At 50.7% G+C, this 17,500-nt stretch overlaps 2 non-coding genes and 1 pseudogene across 2 annotated transcripts; all 3 read right to left on the reverse strand.

Annotated features, from left to right (window-relative positions):
* The window catches only part of LOC147870636 (large subunit ribosomal RNA), a 4,225-nt pseudogene extending 3,360 nt beyond the window's left edge, over positions 1-865 (reverse strand).
* Positions 866-1,370: 505 nt separating this feature from the next.
* On the reverse strand, positions 1,371-1,526 carry LOC147870637 (5.8S ribosomal RNA). The gene has a single exon (XR_015533280.1). It is a non-coding gene; the product is annotated as a 5.8S ribosomal RNA (ribosomal RNA).
* Positions 1,527-2,350: 824 nt separating this feature from the next.
* On the reverse strand, positions 2,351-4,268 carry LOC147870638 (small subunit ribosomal RNA). Its single transcript, XR_015533271.1, has one exon. It is a non-coding gene; the product is annotated as a small subunit ribosomal RNA (ribosomal RNA).
* Between the last annotated feature and the right edge of the window lie 13,232 nt (positions 4,269-17,500).

The raw sequence follows: 17,500 nt of genomic DNA on the forward strand, positions 1-17,500 counted from the left end.
GAGCTTGCCCCGGCGGACCGGACGCTCGCGTCCCGCCCTTACCTCCCTCGCGGGCGGAGGGCGGGGGCAGCGGGCCAGCTACCACGAAAAAACAGACCGTCGGAGGGCGGCCAGGCTATGTACCGGGGTCCGGGGCGGCCCTTGTCCCGCGCCTCGGCGGAAGCCACCCCGGTCTCTGTCCCGGGCCTTAGGCCGCAATGGTCCGCGAGGGACCTGCTCCTCCAACGGGTCCCGACGTCCTACTAGGGGCAGGAAATGCACCCCGCCGCGGCCGCGGCTTTAGACCCCGAGCGGCCGGTGGGCCCGACTCGCACCGGCGCGCGCCTCGCGGCGCGACCGGCGGCCGGGAACATCCGGGAGCACCCGCCCGGGGGCCGGCACTGCGCGGACGGGGCTGAATCTCCCCAATCGGTCTTCCGGGTCTCTCCCGTTTACCCCTGAACGGTTTCACGTACTATTGAACTCTCTCTTCAAAGTTCTTTTCAACTTTCCCTCACGGTACTTGTTCGCTATCGGTCTCGTGGTCATATTTAGCCTTAGATGGAGTTTACCACCCTCTTAGTGCTCCACTCTCAAGGAACACGACTCTGAGGAGAGTCCCCACCCGGGAGCGGCCGCGGTCCTACGGGCCTGGCACCCTCTGCGGGCGATGGCCCCATTCAAGGGAGACTTGGACTCGCTGGACCGCGCCCCGGGAGAGTGGGACCTCCCACACACGACATCTCCCTGCACGTCTCCGCGCGGGATTCCGTGCTGGGCTCTTCCCTGTTCGCTCGCAGCTACTGGGGGAATCCTTGTTAGTTTCTTTTCCTCCGCCTAGTAATATGCTTAAATTCAGCGGGTAGTCTCGCCTGATCTGAGGTCGGAAAGATGGTTTTTTGTACCGACGGGCCGATGTGAGCGGTCGGAAGCTTAGCCTCTCTCATTGAACTGATTTCTTTTTGTTTTGTTTTTTTTGTGGTCATTATTTATTGTGGTCATATCTTTCGCTCCCGCCCGGCAAGTGTGTGTCTCTCTCTCTGTCTCGGGAGTTTGCCTGTCTCCCATCACATCAAGCCGGGCGTCAGTTCTTCTCAGACGCGATCGGGGAAGGATGGGCCCCGTCGCCGAGGAGAGGAGGGCGAGCTAAGTCTATCCGCTCGCTCCACCGAACCCTGTGAAGCCTTCAAGGGCGACTGACTCCCCTTAACCTCCTCGCAGTCGCCGACGCCGCCACCGATTGCTCGGAGCGACGCCGGCGGTGCGAGGTGCAGGCTCGTCAGACCCCCCAGCGTAGGGCCGCTCGCGTGCCTTTATTTCTTTCTTTCTCTTTCTTTCTTTCTTTCCCTTATTATCTTAAAGACCGCGCGGGCCCACGGGTTTCATGTAGCCGACCCTCAGCCAGGCGTGGTCCGGGATTGGAAATCCAAGGACCGCAATGTGCGTTCGAAACGTCGATGTTCATGTGTCCTGCAGTTCACATGTCGACGCGCAATTAGCTGCGTTCTTCATCGACCCACGAGCCGAGTGATCCACCGCTCAGGGTTGTTTTTCTCTAGATTCGAGCAGAGCTTCGGGTAGGATGCTACTGCTAGTCCCGTAGGACAGGTAGTTGTTATTTTTCGAGGGGGAGCTGCCCCCAGAACAGCGGCACGGTCAGACCGCGCTCCCCTCTCGTTCAAGCGCCGCCGAAACGGCCTTGCGTGGGCAGATAAAGTGGCTTTAAGCCCAGTGCTCGCGGTCGCGCGGGTTGTCCTTGGATCCCTGAGGATCCTCGGAGCCCGCGTGCCGCCGGCACCCACTCACCATCTTTCGCTCCTACTTCCCACCTCGAGGCGGGACGGTCTTGCCGTCCCCCTCCGGGGGATTACTTCGCCGACCTGGACACCTCAGGCCGACGACGTTATCTCCGAGATCCGGCCGCTGCCAGGAAGAGCCGGTCCAATCACAGGCGAGATTACGCCTTCCGCAGAGCCCCGTTCATCTGGTTCATTCTTAATGCCTTCCTTTTATTAATTTTTGATGCGTCTTCCCCTCATTCGGGGGGAGACGGTGCGACTTTCGCCGACCGGTCCCCCCTCAGGTTGACGTCATCTATTTTTCAGTCATCAGTAGTGGTCACATATTATGATGCGTCTTCCCCCTCATGCGGGGGGAGTCGGTGCGACTTTCGCCGACCGGTCCCCCCTCAGGTTGACGTCATCTATTTTTCAGTCATCAGTAGAGGTTGTATTATCATGAATGACCAGACACGGGTACTTCCACGAGAAGGCGGTCCACTCGCAAGCGAGATTACGCACTCCCCCAGAGCCAGCAACCGTACTCGGTTTCTTAATGCCTTCCTTCTCTGTTCGGTCACTCTCGGTGCCGTTAATGATCCTTCCGCAGGTTCACCTACGGAAACCTTGTTACGACTTTTACTTCCTCTAAATGATCAAGTTCGGGCATCTTCCCGGTGGAATCGAAGGGCCGAAACCCCGCGCCCACCGGTCCGAAGACCTCACTAAATCATTCAATCGGTAGTAGCGACGGGCGGTGTGTACAAAGGGCAGGGACGTAATCAACGCGAGCTTATGACTCGCGCTTACTGGGAATTCCTCGTTCATGGGGAACAATTGCAAGCCCCAATCCCTAGCACGAAGGAGGTTCAGCGGGTTACCCGGACCTTTCGGCCAGGGAGGACACGCTGATTCCTTCAGTGTAGCGCGCGTGCGGCCCAGAACATCTAAGGGCATCACAGACCTGTTATTGCTCAATCTCGTGCGGCTAGAAGCCGCCTGTCCCTCTAAGAAGATTAGGAGTCGCCGGTAGCACAGAGGATACCGGATGCGACTATTTAGCAGGCTAGAGTCTCGTTCGTTATCGGAATTAACCAGACAAATCGCTCCACCAACTAAGAACGGCCATGCACCACCACCCACCGAATCAAGAAAGAGCTCTCAATCTGTCAATCCTCCCGGTGTCTGGGCCTGGTGAGGTTTCCCGTGTTGAGTCAAATTAAGCCGCAGGCTCCACTCCTGGTGGTGCCCTTCCGTCAATTCCTTTAAGTTTCAGCTTTGCAACCATACTTCCCCCGGAACCCAAAAGCTTTGGTTTCCCGGAAGCCGCCCGCCGAGTCATCGGAGGAACTTCGGCGGATTGCTGGCTGGCATCGTTTATGGTTAGAACTAGGGCGGTATCTGATCGCCTTCGAACCTCTAACTTTCGTTCTTGATCAGAGAAAACATTCTTGGCAAATGCTTTCGCTTCTGTCCGTCTTGCGACGATCCAAGAATTTCACCTCTAACGTCGCAATACGAATGCCCCCGTCTGTCCCTTTTGATCATTACCTCGGGGCTTCCGAAAACCAACAAAATAGAACCGAGGTCCTATTCCATTATTCCATGCACTCGGTATTCAGGCGGCTGCTGCCTGCTTTAAGCACTCTAATTTGTTCAAAGTAAAAGTGCCGGCCCATCGTGACACTCGGTCAAGAGCACCGCGACGGGATTGTGTAGGCCCTCCCCGAGACGACCCGAGGCGTGGGAGCGTCGCCGCCCCCATCGCCCGCGGGCGCCGGCTCGGGCCACCGGCAGGACGTCCGCACGTGCGTGCCAGTTAGACACCGACGGGCGGTGAACCGGCAGCGTGGGACACAAGTCCGACTACGAGCTTTTTAACCGCAACAGCTTTAATATACGCTATTGGAGCTGGAATTACCGCGGCTGCTGGCACCAGACTTGCCCTCCAATGGATACTCGTTAAAGTCTTTAGAGTGTACTCATTCCGATTACGGGGCCTCGGATGAGTCCCGTATCGTTATTTTTCGTCACTACCTCCCCGTGCCGGGAGTGGGTAATTTGCGCGCCTGCTGCCTTCCTTGGATGTGGTAGCCGTTTCTCAGGCTCCCTCTCCGGAATCGAACCCTGATTCCCCGTTACCCGTTACAACCATGGTAGGCGCAGAGCCTACCATCGACAGTTGATAAGGCAGACATTTGAAAGATGCGTCGCCGGTTCGTAGACCGTGCGATCCGCCTCCATTTATTCAGAGTCACCAAGGCAAACGGCCGCGTGAGCGACCGATTGGTTTTGATCTAATAAAAGCGTCCCGACCGTCTCCGGTCGGGACTCGGTTGCATGTATTAGCTCTAGAATTACCACAGTTATCCAAGTAACTGTCCACCATCTAAGGAACCATAACTGATTTAATGAGCCATTCGCGGTTTCACCTTAATTTGGCTTGCACTGAGACATGCATGGCTTAATCTTTGAGACAAGCATATGACTACTGGCAGGATCAACCAGGGAACCGAAGACTCACTTGGAGCTCGTTCCTCCCCCTCCACGCGGTCCCGGATGGGTCCGGCGAGGGGGTCCAGTTCATACTTCAACGCTCGCACTCCGTGCGCCCCTGCGAGCAGGGGCCACTTCGTGCCGTTAGGGGGACGCCACGTGAGCGCCCCCAGAACCGTGGTGCCATTAGGGCACCCTTCCCTCTCTTCACTCGACATGCATAAGCGCCGAAGCGCCGTTTGGCATCGCGAGTCTAGCACGCGCCCGGACTACGAGTGAGTCGGTTGCAGTGTGTCCACGATACGCCGCCTATAGACCGTGTCCGGGGGACAGAGGGCCGCGGCATCGCGGTGGCGAAGGGTTTGCCGGGAAGGGGAACGAAGCCGGCCTTTTTCGTAAAATCGTTCCCCTGTTGCTTGCCGGGAAGGTGGACGAACCCGGTCTCTCTCGTAAAATCGTCCACCTGCTGCTTGCCGGGAAGGGGAACAAAGCCGGTCTTTTTCGTAAAATCGTTCCCCTGTTGCTTGCCGGGAAGGTGGACGAACCCGGTCTTTATCGTCAAATCGTCCACCTGCTGGTTGCCGGGAAGGGGAACGAAGCCGGCCTTTTTCGTAAAATCGTTCCCCTGTTGCTTGCCGGGAAGGAGGACGAACCCGGTCTTTATCGTCAAATCGTCCTCCTGTTGCTTGCCGGAAAGGGGAACGAAGCCGGCCTTTTTCGTAAAATCGTTCCCCTGTTGCTTGCCGCGAAGGTGGACGAACCCGGTCTCTCTCGTAAAATCGTCCACCTGCTGCTTGCCGGGAAGGGGAACGAAGCCGGTCTTTTTCGTAAAATCGTTCCCCTGTTGCTTGCCGGGAAGGTGGACGAACCCGGTCTCTCTCGTAAAATCGTCCACCTGCTGCTTGCCGGGAAGGGGAACGAAGCCGGTCTTTTTCGTAAAATCGTTCCCCTGTTGCTTGCCGGGAAGGTGGACGAACCCGGTCTTTATCGTCAAATCGTCCACCTGCTGCTTGCCGGGAAGGGGAACGAAGCCGGCCTTTTTCGTAAAATCGTTCCCCTGTTGCTTGCCGGGAAGGAGGACGAACCCGGTCTTTAACGTCAAATCGTCCTCCTGTTGCTTGCCGGAAAGGGGAACGAAGCCGGCCTTCTTCGTAAAATCGTTCCCCTGTTGCTTGCCGGGAAGGTGGACGAACCCGGTCTTTCTCGTAAAATCGTCCACCTGCTGCTTGCCGGGAAGGGGAACGAAGCCGGCCTTTTTCGTAAAATCGTTCCCCTGCCGGGCGGAGGACGGACCCGGGCTTTTCTTCCGTCAGTTGTGTCCTCCTGATGTATCCAGACACCACCCAAGGCTCAGGAATCGTCTTATGCGGAAAAAGGGCCAATTTATCAGCGACGCATCCGTTAGTTCAACTAGAGGAAGTGTGAAATTTTCCTACAAAATAAGGTGCCAGCGCGGCGTTTTCAGGGGAGACTCGTAACGTCTGAGCCTCAGAGAGCGCGACCCGGCCGAATGCGAGCGGCAGGTCCCCTAAAATCGGCCTACCTAACACGCACGGATGGGACTTTGAAATCTGAAGACGTGGAGGGCACGAACGGGAATATATATGCGGCAGAAGCCAGAGACACCGCCGGCAGCCTCACCGTGACCGCACGAGAAGTCGTCACTTGCGCCAATCTTGCACTCGAGTGCCGAGTCACCTACGAGCAGACCCCTGCTTCTGCCTGTCCATTGAGGGCAGCCGAGCACGCGATTCCCCAGGAGACGGACTTCTGTACACTTGTGCCCCTCTTGCCCTAAACGGGGTTCGAGCAGCGCGGGGAGAGGAATTCAGTCCCCGGCGGATGCGCGCTCGTTCTAAGTGCAGCTTCCGAGAGGCCGCCCGTGAAGGCCATCACTTGTGCCACTCTTGCACTCGGAATCGAGTGCCGACTCGAACCGGAGCCTCCGCCGGCCACTGCGTGGGTTGACGGGCGCCGACCCCGATGAAGACGGCGATCGGTGCACATGTGCCCCCCATGCCCTAAACGGGGTTCGAGCAGCGCGGGGAGAGGAATTCAGTCCCCGGCGGATGCGCGCTCGTTCTAAGTGCAGCTTCCCAGAGGCCGCCCGTTAAGGCCTTCACATGTGCCACTCTTGCACTCGTAGATGAGTGCCGACTCGAGCCCGAGTCTCCGCCGGACACCGCGCGTGATGACGTGCGCCAACCCCGATGGACACGGCGGTCGGTGCACTTGTGCTCCACTTGCCCTAAACGGTTGCAAGTAGAGCGGGCCGAGGCCAGCAGTCCCCCGGCGGATGCGCGCTGGTTCTAAGTGCAGCTTCCCAGAGGCCGCCCGTGAAGGCCGTCACGTGTGCCGCTCTTGCACTCGGAATCGAGTGCCGACTCGAACCGGAGCCTCCGCCGGCCACTGCGTGGGTTGACGGGCGCCGTCCCCGATGAAGACGGCGATCGGTGCACATGTGCCCCTCTTGCCCTAAACGGGGTTCGAGCAGCGCGGGGAGAGGTCTTCAGTCTCCCGCGGATGCACGCTGGTACTAAGGGCCGGCTCACAGAAGCCACCTGTAAAGGCCGTCACATGTGCCACTCTTGCACTCGTAGTCGAGGGCCGACTCGAGCCCGAGCCTCCGCCGGACACCGCGCGTGTTGACGTGCGCCAACCCCGATGGACACGGCGGTCGGTGCATTTGTGCCCCACTTGCACTAAACGGTTGCAAGTACACCGGGCCGAGGAAAGCATTCCCCCGCGGTTGTCCGCTGGTACTAAGTGCAGCTTCCCAGAGGCCGCCCGTGAAGGCCGTCACGTGTGCCACTCTTGCACTCGGAATCGAGTGCCGACTCGAACCGGAGCCTCCGCCGGCCACTGCGCGGGTTGACGGGCGCCGACCCCGTTGAAGACGGCGATCGGTGCACATGTGCCACTCTTGCCCTAAACGGGGATCGAGCGGCGCGGGACGAGGCCTGCAGTCCCCCGCGTTGCCCGGTGGTACTGAGGGCAATCTCCCAGAGGCCGCCCGTGAAGGCCGTTACTTGTGTCACTCTTGCACTCAGTGCCCTGTGCCGACTCGAACCCGAGACTCGGCCGGTCTTCGCAGGCAACAGCGCGGGTTGACCACAAATTACACGGCGGTCGATACACTTGTGCCCCTCTTGCCCTAAACGGTCGCAAGTAGCGCGGGCCGAGGCCTGCAGTCCCTCGCTGTTGTCCGCTGGTACTAGGGGCAGCTTCCCAGAGGCCGCCCGTGAAGACCATCACTTGTGCCACTCTTGCACTCAGGCTCGAGTGCCGACTCGAACCCGAGACTCGACCAGTCTTCGCCGGCCACTGAGCGGGGTGACGGGCGCCGACCCCAAAGGACACGGCGGTCGGTGCACTTGTGCCACTCTTGCCCTAAACGGGGATCGAGCGGCGCGGGTCGAGGCCTGCAGTCCCCCGCGTTGCCCGGTGGTACTGAGGGCAATCTCCCAGAGGCCGCCCGTGAACGCCGTTACTTGTGTCACTCTTGCACTCAGTGTCCTGTGCCGACTCGAACCCGAGACTCGGCCGGTCTTCGCCGGCCACTGAGCGGGGTGACGGGCGCCGACCCCAAAGGAAACGGCGGTCGGTGCACTTGTGCCACTCTTGCCCTAAACTGCCTCAGCCAACGCGGGGCGGAAGCGCGAATGGCCTGCCGGCGACAGGGTCCCCGGCGGCCGGTAGTCCAATCTCAGACTTCCCCCTGCTCGAGGAGAGCCTCGCTCGCCAAGCTCATATACTATAGTCTGGACCCCCCTTATCTCAGCATTCGTCAGTCACGGAAGAGGCAGAGCCGCGGACACCGGCGGATGGCCCCTCGGCTGCCGCCAGAAATTTTAATTAAGTTTTTCTCTTCCTTAATCATTTCCGATCATACTAAATTTTGTATATGTTAGAATACATACACATACTTACTTATATAACCGCTTTATTTAATATTTTTCTGCACTTTAGAAATTTTCGGACTTAGCCGCTGAAGCGACTCAAGTAACACGCACGGTGGGACATAGCCGCAGAACTGGTTTCATGTACCACGCACCACGGGACATAGCCGCAGAATTCGTACCGTCCAAGTAAGGCCCAGCTAACACAGCGGAAATTTATTTTTAGTCAATTAACGGCATTACTATGCACAGCAAGGCCAACTTTCTTCAATTATGAATATTTTTCTGCATTTTGGAAATTTTCGGACTTAGCCGCTGAAGCGACTCAACTAACACGCACGGTCGGACATAGCCGCAGAACTGGTTTCAAGTACCACGCACCACGGGACATAGCCGCAGAATTCGTACCGTCCAAGTAAGGCCCACCTAACACAGCGGAAATTTATTTTTAATCTATTAACGATATTATTAAGCACAGCAAGGCCAACTTTCTTCAATTATGTATATTTTTCTGCATTTTGGAAATTTTCGGACTTAGCCGCTGAAGCGACTCAAGTAACACGCACGGTGGGACATAGCCGCAGAACTGATTTCAAGTACCACGCACCACGGGACATAGCCGCAGAATTCGTACCGTCCAAGTAAGGCCCACCTAACACAGCGGTAATTTATTTTTAATCTATTAACGATTTTATTAAGCACAGCAAGCCCAATTTTCTTCAATTATGTGTATTTTTCTGCATTTTGGAAATTTTTTGGACTTAGCCGCTGAAGCGACTCAACTAACACGCACGGTCGGACATAGCCGCAGAACTGATTTCAAGTACCACGCACCACGGGACATAGCCGCAGAATTCGTCCCGTCCAAGTAAGGCCCACCTAACACAGCGGAAATTTATTTTTAGTCAATTAACGGCATTACTATGCACAGCAAGGCCAACTTTCTTCAATTATGAATATTTTTCTGCATTTTGGAAATTTTCGGACTTAGCCGCTGAAGCGACTCAACTAACACGCACGGTCGGACATAGCCGCAGAACTGGTTTCAAGTACCACGCACCACGGGACATAGCCGCAGAATTCGTACCGTCCAATTAAGGCCCACCTAACACAGCGGAAATTTATTTTTAATCTATTAACGATATTATTAAGCACAGCAAGGCCAACTTTCTTCAATTATGTATATTTTTCTGCATTTTGGAAATTTTCGGACTTAGCCGCTGAAGCGACTCAAGTAACACGCACGGTGGGACATAGCCGCAGAACTGATTTCAAGTACCACGCACCACGGGACATAGCCGCAGAATTCGTACCGTCCAAGTAAGGCCCAGCTAACACAGCGGAAATTTATTTTTAATCTATTAACGATATTATTAAGCACAGCAAGCCCAATTTTCTTCAATTATGTGTATTTTTCTGCATTTTGGAAATTTTTTGGACTTAGCCGCTGAAGCGACTCAACTAACACGCACGGTCGGACATAGCCGCAGAACTGGTTTCAAGTACCACGCACCACGGGACATAGCCGCAGAATTCGTACCGTCCAAGTAAGGCCCAGCTAACACAGCGGAAATTTATTTTTAGTCAATTAACGGCATTACTATGCACAGCAAGGCCAACTTTCTTCAATTATGAATATTTTTCTGCATTTTGGAAATTTTCGGACTTAGCCGCTGAAGCGACTCAAGTAACACGCACGGTGGGACATAGCCGCAGAACTGGTTTCAAGTACCACGCACCACGGGACATAGCCGCAGAATTCGTACCGTCCAAGTAAGGCCCACCTAACACAGCGGAAATTTATTTTTATTCTATTAACGATATTATTAAGCACAGCAAGGCCAACTTTCTTCAATTATGTATATTTTTCTGCATTTTGGAAATTTTCGGACTTAGCCGCTGAAGCGACTCAACTAACACGCACGGTCGGACATAGCCGCAGAACTGGTTTCAAGTACCACGCACCACGGGACATAGCCGCAGAATTCGTACCGTCCAAGTAAGGCCCAGCTAACACAGCGGAAATTTATTTTTAATCTATTAACGATATTATTAAGCACAGCAAGCCCAATTTTCTTGAATTATGTGTATTTTTCTGCATTTTGGAAATTTTTTGGACTTAGCCGCTGAAGCGACTCAACTAACACGCACGGTCGGACATAGCCGCAGAACTGGTTTCAAGTACCACGCACCACGGGACATAGCCGCAGAATTCGTACCGTCCAAGTAAGGCCCACCTAACACAGCGGAAATTTATTTTTATTCTATTAACGATATTATTAAGCACAGCAAGGCCAACTTTCTTCAATTATGTATATTTTTCTGCATTTTGGAAATTTTTTGGACTTAGCCGCTGAAGCGACTCAACTAACACGCACGGTCGGACATAGCCGCAGAACTGGTTTCAAGTACCACGCACCACGGGACATAGCCGCAGAATTCGTACCGTCCAAGTAAGGCCCACCTAACACAGCGGAAATTTATTTTTAATCTATTAACGATATTATTAAGCACAGCAAGCCCAATTTTCTTCAATTATGTGTATTTTTCTGCATTTTGGAAATTTTTTGGACTTAGCCGCTGAAGCGACTCAACTAACACGCACGGTCGGACATAGCCGCAGAACTGGTTTCAAGTACCACGCACCACGGGACATAGCCGCAGAATTCGTACCGTCCAAGTAAGGCCCACCTAACACAGCGGAAATTTATTTTTAGTCAATTAACGGCATTACTATGCACAGCAAGGCCAACTTTCTTCAATTATGAATATTTTTCTGCATTTTGGAAATTTTCGGACTTAGCCGCTGAAGCGACTCAACTAACACGCACGGTCGGACATAGCCGCAGAACTGGTTTCAAGTACCACGCACCACGGGACATAGCCGCAGAATTCGTACCGTCCAAGTAAGGCCCAGCTAACACAGCGGAAATTTATTTTTAATCTATTAACGATATTATTAAGCACAGCAAGCCCAATTTTCTTCAATTATGTGTATTTTTCTGCATTTTGGAAATTTTTTGGACTTAGCCGCTGAAGCGACTCAACTAACACGCACGGTCGGACATAGCCGCAGAACTGGTTTCAAGTACCACGCACCACGGGACATAGCCGCAGAATTCGTACCGTCCAAGTAAGGCCCACCTAACACAGCGGAAATTTATTTTTAATCTATTAACGATATTATTAAGCACAGCAAGCCCAATTTTCTTCAATTATGTGTATTTTTCTGCATTTTGGAAATTTTTTGGACTTAGCCGCTGAAGCGACTCAACTAACACGCACGGTCGGACATAGCCGCAGAACTGATTTCAAGTACCACGCACCACGGGACATAGCCGCAGAATTCGTACCGTCCAAGTAAGGCCCAGCTAACACAGCGGTAATTTATTTTTAATCTATTAACGATTTTATTAAGCACAGCAAGCCCAATTTTCTTCAATTATGTGTATTTTTCTGCATTTTGGAAATTTTCGGACTTAGCCGCTGAAGCGACTCAACTAACACGCACGGTCGGACATAGCCGCAGAACTGGTTTCAAGTACCACGCACCACGGGACATAGCCGCAGAATTCGTACCGTCCAAGTAAGGCCCAGCTAACACAGCGGAAATTTATTTTTAATCTATTAACGATATTATTAAGCACAGCAAGCCCAATTTTCTTCAATTATGTGTATTTTTCTGCATTTTGGAAATTTTTTGGACTTAGCCGCTGAAGCGACTCAACTAACACGCACGGTCGGACATAGCCGCAGAACTGGTTTCAAGTACCACGCACCACGGGACATAGCCGCAGAATTCGTACCGTCCAAGTAAGGCCCAGCTAACACAGCGGAAATTTATTTTTAATCTATTAACGATATTATTAAGCACAGCAAGCCCAATTTTCTTCAATTATGTGTATTTTTCTGCATTTTGGAAATTTTTTGGACTTAGCCGCTGAAGCGACTCAACTAACACGCACGGTCGGACATAGCCGCAGAACTGGTTTCAAGTACCACGCACCACGGGACATAGCCGCAGAATTCGTACCGTCCAAGTAAGGCCCACCTAACACAGCGGAAATTTATTTTTAATCTATTAACGATATTATTAAGCACAGCAAGCCCAATTTTCTTCAATTATGTGTATTTTTCTGCATTTTGGAAATTTTTTGGACTTAGCCGCTGAAGCGACTCAACTAACACGCACGGTCGGACATAGCCGCAGAACTGATTTCAAGTACCACGCACCACGGGACATAGCCGCAGAATTCGTACCGTCCAAGTAAGGCCCAGCTAACACAGCGGTAATTTATTTTTAATCTATTAACGATTTTATTAAGCACAGCAAGCCCAATTTTCTTCAATTATGTGTATTTTTCTGCATTTTGGAAATTTTCGGACTTAGCCGCTGAAGCGACTCAACTAACACGCACGGTCGGACATAGCCGCAGAACTGGTTTCAAGTACCACGCACCACGGGACATAGCCGCAGAATTCGTACCGTCCAAGTAAGGCCCAGCTAACACAGCGGAAATTTATTTTTAATCTATTAACGATATTATTAAGCACAGCAAGCCCAATTTTCTTCAATTATGTGTATTTTTCTGCATTTTGGAAATTTTTTGGACTTAGCCGCTGAAGCGACTCAACTAACACGCACGGTCGGACATAGCCGCAGAACTGGTTTCAAGTACCACGCACCACGGGACATAGCCGCAGAATTCGTACCGTCCAAGTAAGGCCCACCTAACACAGCGGAAATTTATTTTTAATCTATTAACGATATTATTAAGCACAGCAAGCCCAATTTTCTTCAATTATGTGTATTTTTCTGCATTTTGGAAATTTTTTGGACTTAGCCGCTGAAGCGACTCAACTAACACGCACGGTCGGACATAGCCGCAGAACTGGTTTCAAGTACCACGCACCACGGGACATAGCCGCAGAATTCGTACCGTCCAAGTAAGGCCCACCTAACACAGCGGAAATTTATTTTTAATCTATTAACGATTTTATTAAGCACAGCAAGCCCAATTTTCTTCAATTATGTGTATTTTTCTGCATTTTGGAAATTTTTTGGACTTAGCCGCTGAAGTGACTCAACTAACACGCACGGTCGGACATAGCCGCAGAACTGGTTTCAAGTACCACGCACCACGGGACATAGCCGCAGAATTCGTACCGTCCAAGTAAGGCCCAGCTAACACAGCGGAAATTTATTTTTAATCTATTAACGATATTATTAAGCACAGCAAGCCCAATTTTCTTCAATTATGTGTATTTTTCTGCATTTTGGAAATTTTTTGGACTTAGCCGCTGAAGCGACTCAACTAACACGCACGGTCGGACATAGCCGCAGAACTGGTTTCAAGTACCACGCACCACGGGACATAGCCGCAGAATTCGTACCGTCCAAGTAAGGCCCACCTAACACAGCGGAAATTTATTTTTAATCTATTAACGATATTATTAAGCACAGCAAGCCCAATTTTCTTCAATTATGTGTATTTTTCTGCATTTTGGAAATTTTTTGGACTTAGCCGCTGAAGCGACTCAACTAACACGCACGGTCGGACATAGCCGCAGAACTGGTTTCAAGTACCACGCACCACGGGACATAGCCGCAGAATTCGTACCGTCCAAGTAAGGCCCACCTAACACAGCGGAAATTTATTTTTAATCTATTAACGGCATTACTATGCACAGCAAGGCCAACTTTCTTCAATTATGAATATTTTTCTGCATTTTGGAAATTTTCGGACTTAGCCGCTGAAGCGACTCAACTAACACGCACGGTCGGACATAGCCGCAGAACTGGTTTCAAGTACCACGCACCACGGGACATAGCCGCAGAATTCGTACCGTCCAAGTAAGGCCCACCTAACACAGCGGAAATTTATTTTTAATCTATTAACGATATTATTAAGCACAGCAAGCCCAATTTTCTTCAATTATGTGTATTTTTCTGCATTTTGGAAATTTTTTGGACTTAGCCGCTGAAGCGACTCAACTAACACGCACGGTCGGACATAGCCGCAGAACTGATTTCAAGTACCACGCACCACGGGACATAGCCGCAGAATTCGTACCGTCCAAGTAAGGCCCAGCTAACACAGCGGTAATTTATTTTTAATCTATTAACGATTTTATTAAGCACAGCAAGCCCAATTTTCTTCAATTATGTGTATTTTTCTGCATTTTGGAAATTTTCGGACTTAGCCGCTGAAGCGACTCAACTAACACGCACGGTCGGACATAGCCGCAGAACTGGTTTCAAGTACCACGCACCACGGGACATAGCCGCAGAATTCGTACCGTCCAAGTAAGGCCCAGCTAACACAGCGGAAATTTATTTTTAATCTATTAACGATATTATTAAGCACAGCAAGCCCAATTTTCTTCAATTATGTGTATTTTTCTGTATTTTGGAAATTTTTTGGACTTAGCCGCTGAAGCGACTCAACTAACACGCACGGTCGGACATAGCCGCAGAACTGGTTTCAAGTACCACGCACCACGGGACATAGCCGCAGAATTCGTACCGTCCAAGTAAGGCCCACCTAACACAGCGGAAATTTATTTTTAATCTATTAACGATATTATTAAGCACAGCAAGCCCAATTTTCTTCAATTATGTGTATTTTTCTGCATTTTGGAAATTTTTTGGACTTAGCCGCTGAAGCGACTCAACTAACACGCACGGTCGGACATAGCCGCAGAACTGGTTTCAAGTACCACGCACCACGGGACATAGCCGCAGAATTCGTACCGTCCAAGTAAGGCCCACCTAACACAGCGGAAATTTATTTTTAATCTATTAACGATTTTATTAAGCACAGCAAGCCCAATTTTCTTCAATTATGTGTATTTTTCTGCATTTTGGAAATTTTTTGGACTTAGCCGCTGAAGTGACTCAACTAACACGCACGGTCGGACATAGCCGCAGAACTGGTTTCAAGTACCACGCACCACGGGACATAGCCGCAGAATTCGTACCGTCCAAGTAAGGCCCAGCTAACACAGCGGAAATTTATTTTTAATCTATTAACGATATTATTAAGCACAGCAAGCCCAATTTTCTTCAATTATGTGTATTTTTCTGCATTTTGGAAATTTTTTGGACTTAGCCGCTGAAGCGACTCAACTAACACGCACGGTCGGACATAGCCGCAGAACTGGTTTCAAGTACCACGCACCACGGGACATAGCCGCAGAATTCGTACCGTCCAAGTAAGGCCCACCTAACACAGCGGAAATTTATTTTTAATCTATTAACGATATTATTAAGCACAGCAAGCCCAATTTTCTTCAATTATGTGTATTTTTCTGCATTTTGGAAATTTTTTGGACTTAGCCGCTGAAGCGACTCAACTAACACGCACGGTCGGACATAGCCGCAGAACTGGTTTCAAGTACCACGCACCACGGGACATAGCCGCAGAATTCGTACCGTCCAAGTAAGGCCCACCTAACACAGCGGAAATTTATTTTTAATCTATTAACGGCATTACTATGCACAGCAAGGCCAACTTTCTTCAATTATGAATATTTTTCTGCATTTTGGAAATTTTCGGACTTAGCCGCTGAAGCGACTCAACTAACACGCACGGTCGGACATAGCCGCAGAACTGGTTTCAAGTACCACGCACCACGGGACATAGCCGCAGAATTCGTACCGTCCAAGTAAGGCCCACCTAACACAGCGGAAATTTATTTTTAATCTATTAACGATATTATTAAGCACAGCAAGCCCAATTTTCTTCAATTATGTGTATTTTTCTGCATTTTGGAAATTTTCGGACTTAGCCGCTGAAGCGACTCAACTAACACGCACGGTCGGACATAGCCGCAGAACTGGTTTCAAGTACCACGCACCACGGGACATAGCCGCAGAATTCGTACCGTCCAAGTAAGGCCCACCTAACACAGCGGAAATTTATTTTTAATCTATTAACGGCATTACTATGCACAGCAAGGCCAACTTTCTTCAATTATGAATATTTTTCTGCATTTTGGAAATTTTCGGACTTAGCCGCTGAAGCGACTCAACTAACACGCACGGTCGGACATAGCCGCAGAACTGGTTTCAAGTACCACGCACCACGGGACATAGCCGCAGAATTCGTACCGTCCAAGTAAGGCCCACCTAACACAGCGGAAATTTATTTTTAATCTATTAACGATATTATTAAGCACAGCAAGGCCAACTTTCTTCAATTATGTATATTTTTCTGCATTTTGGAAATTTTCGGACTTAGCCGCTGAAGCGACTCAACTAACACGCACGGTCGGACATAGCCGCAGAACTGATTTCAAGTTCCAAGCACCACGGGACATAGCCGCAGAGCCATGACTTTTGAGTTAAATTTCGGAAATTTATTTTTAGACAATTAACGGCATTATTGTGCACAGCAAGCCCATTTTTTTTCAATTAAGAATATTTTACTGCATTTTGGAATATTTCGGACTTAGCCGCTGAAGTTATATTCGTTCTATTTCTTATTCTTAGGAAGGCGCTATCACGGCACGGTCTCGTGCTTCGAAGCAGCCCCGTAACTATACTCGCCGTCTGAATTGGCCTCAGGAAGCGACCGTCCCAATACAACCCATCAAACACAGGCGTAGTCTCTTACATGACTTACTTTTAATGCGTTAACGGCTATACGATGATTTCTTTCGAGACGGGGCACCGCAAGCCCAATTTTAATGATTTACAAATACTTAACCATATTATTATTTTTATTATTTGTTATTGATTGCAAATGATTTTATCCCCGGTGGCAGTGACCTACAATAAGGTACAAGAACATAAGACACAACAAAACAATGCGATACATCAACACAGTGAGACAGAAAAAGAATAATTAGAGGGCACAACAAAAAGAATAAGACACAACAGAACCATAAAAGAAAAACATAAGACGCAACCAAAACAACACATCCCACTCACTCACTCAAAATCAAACAACTCATAAGAATACAAAACCATCTACTTCACTATATTACGCTTTCTTCCTCCCTAATTCTTCTTCTTCTACTCCCGTTATTCGTGTTGTCTTATGTTATTTTTATTCAAGTTACTATTATTAAGAAGGCGCCATTACCGCAGGACTCTTTCACCGAAACAGCCTTCTGAGCTACCACGCGCCGTCGGACTTTTGCCGCAGACGTCCCGGGCCTTGGCGGCCGGCAAGCCTCTCGTCGGGGAGAAAATCGCCTTCCGCCCGCGCAAGACAAATGCTGAGATAAGGGGGGTCCAGACCTACTATGGGGAGGACTTTGGGAGCAGGTCCGAGTGCGCGGCCGAACCGGCAATCGGCAAGTATGAGGCCTCCTGCCGGTTCGGGACACGCCGCACTTGAC

This window comes from Zootermopsis nevadensis, unplaced genomic scaffold (genome assembly GCF_977971745.1).
Source record: "Zootermopsis nevadensis isolate Lab colony 2312 unplaced genomic scaffold, Znev_1.0 Znev_ptg000236l, whole genome shotgun sequence".
NCBI lineage: Eukaryota > Metazoa > Arthropoda > Insecta > Blattodea > Termopsidae > Zootermopsis > Zootermopsis nevadensis.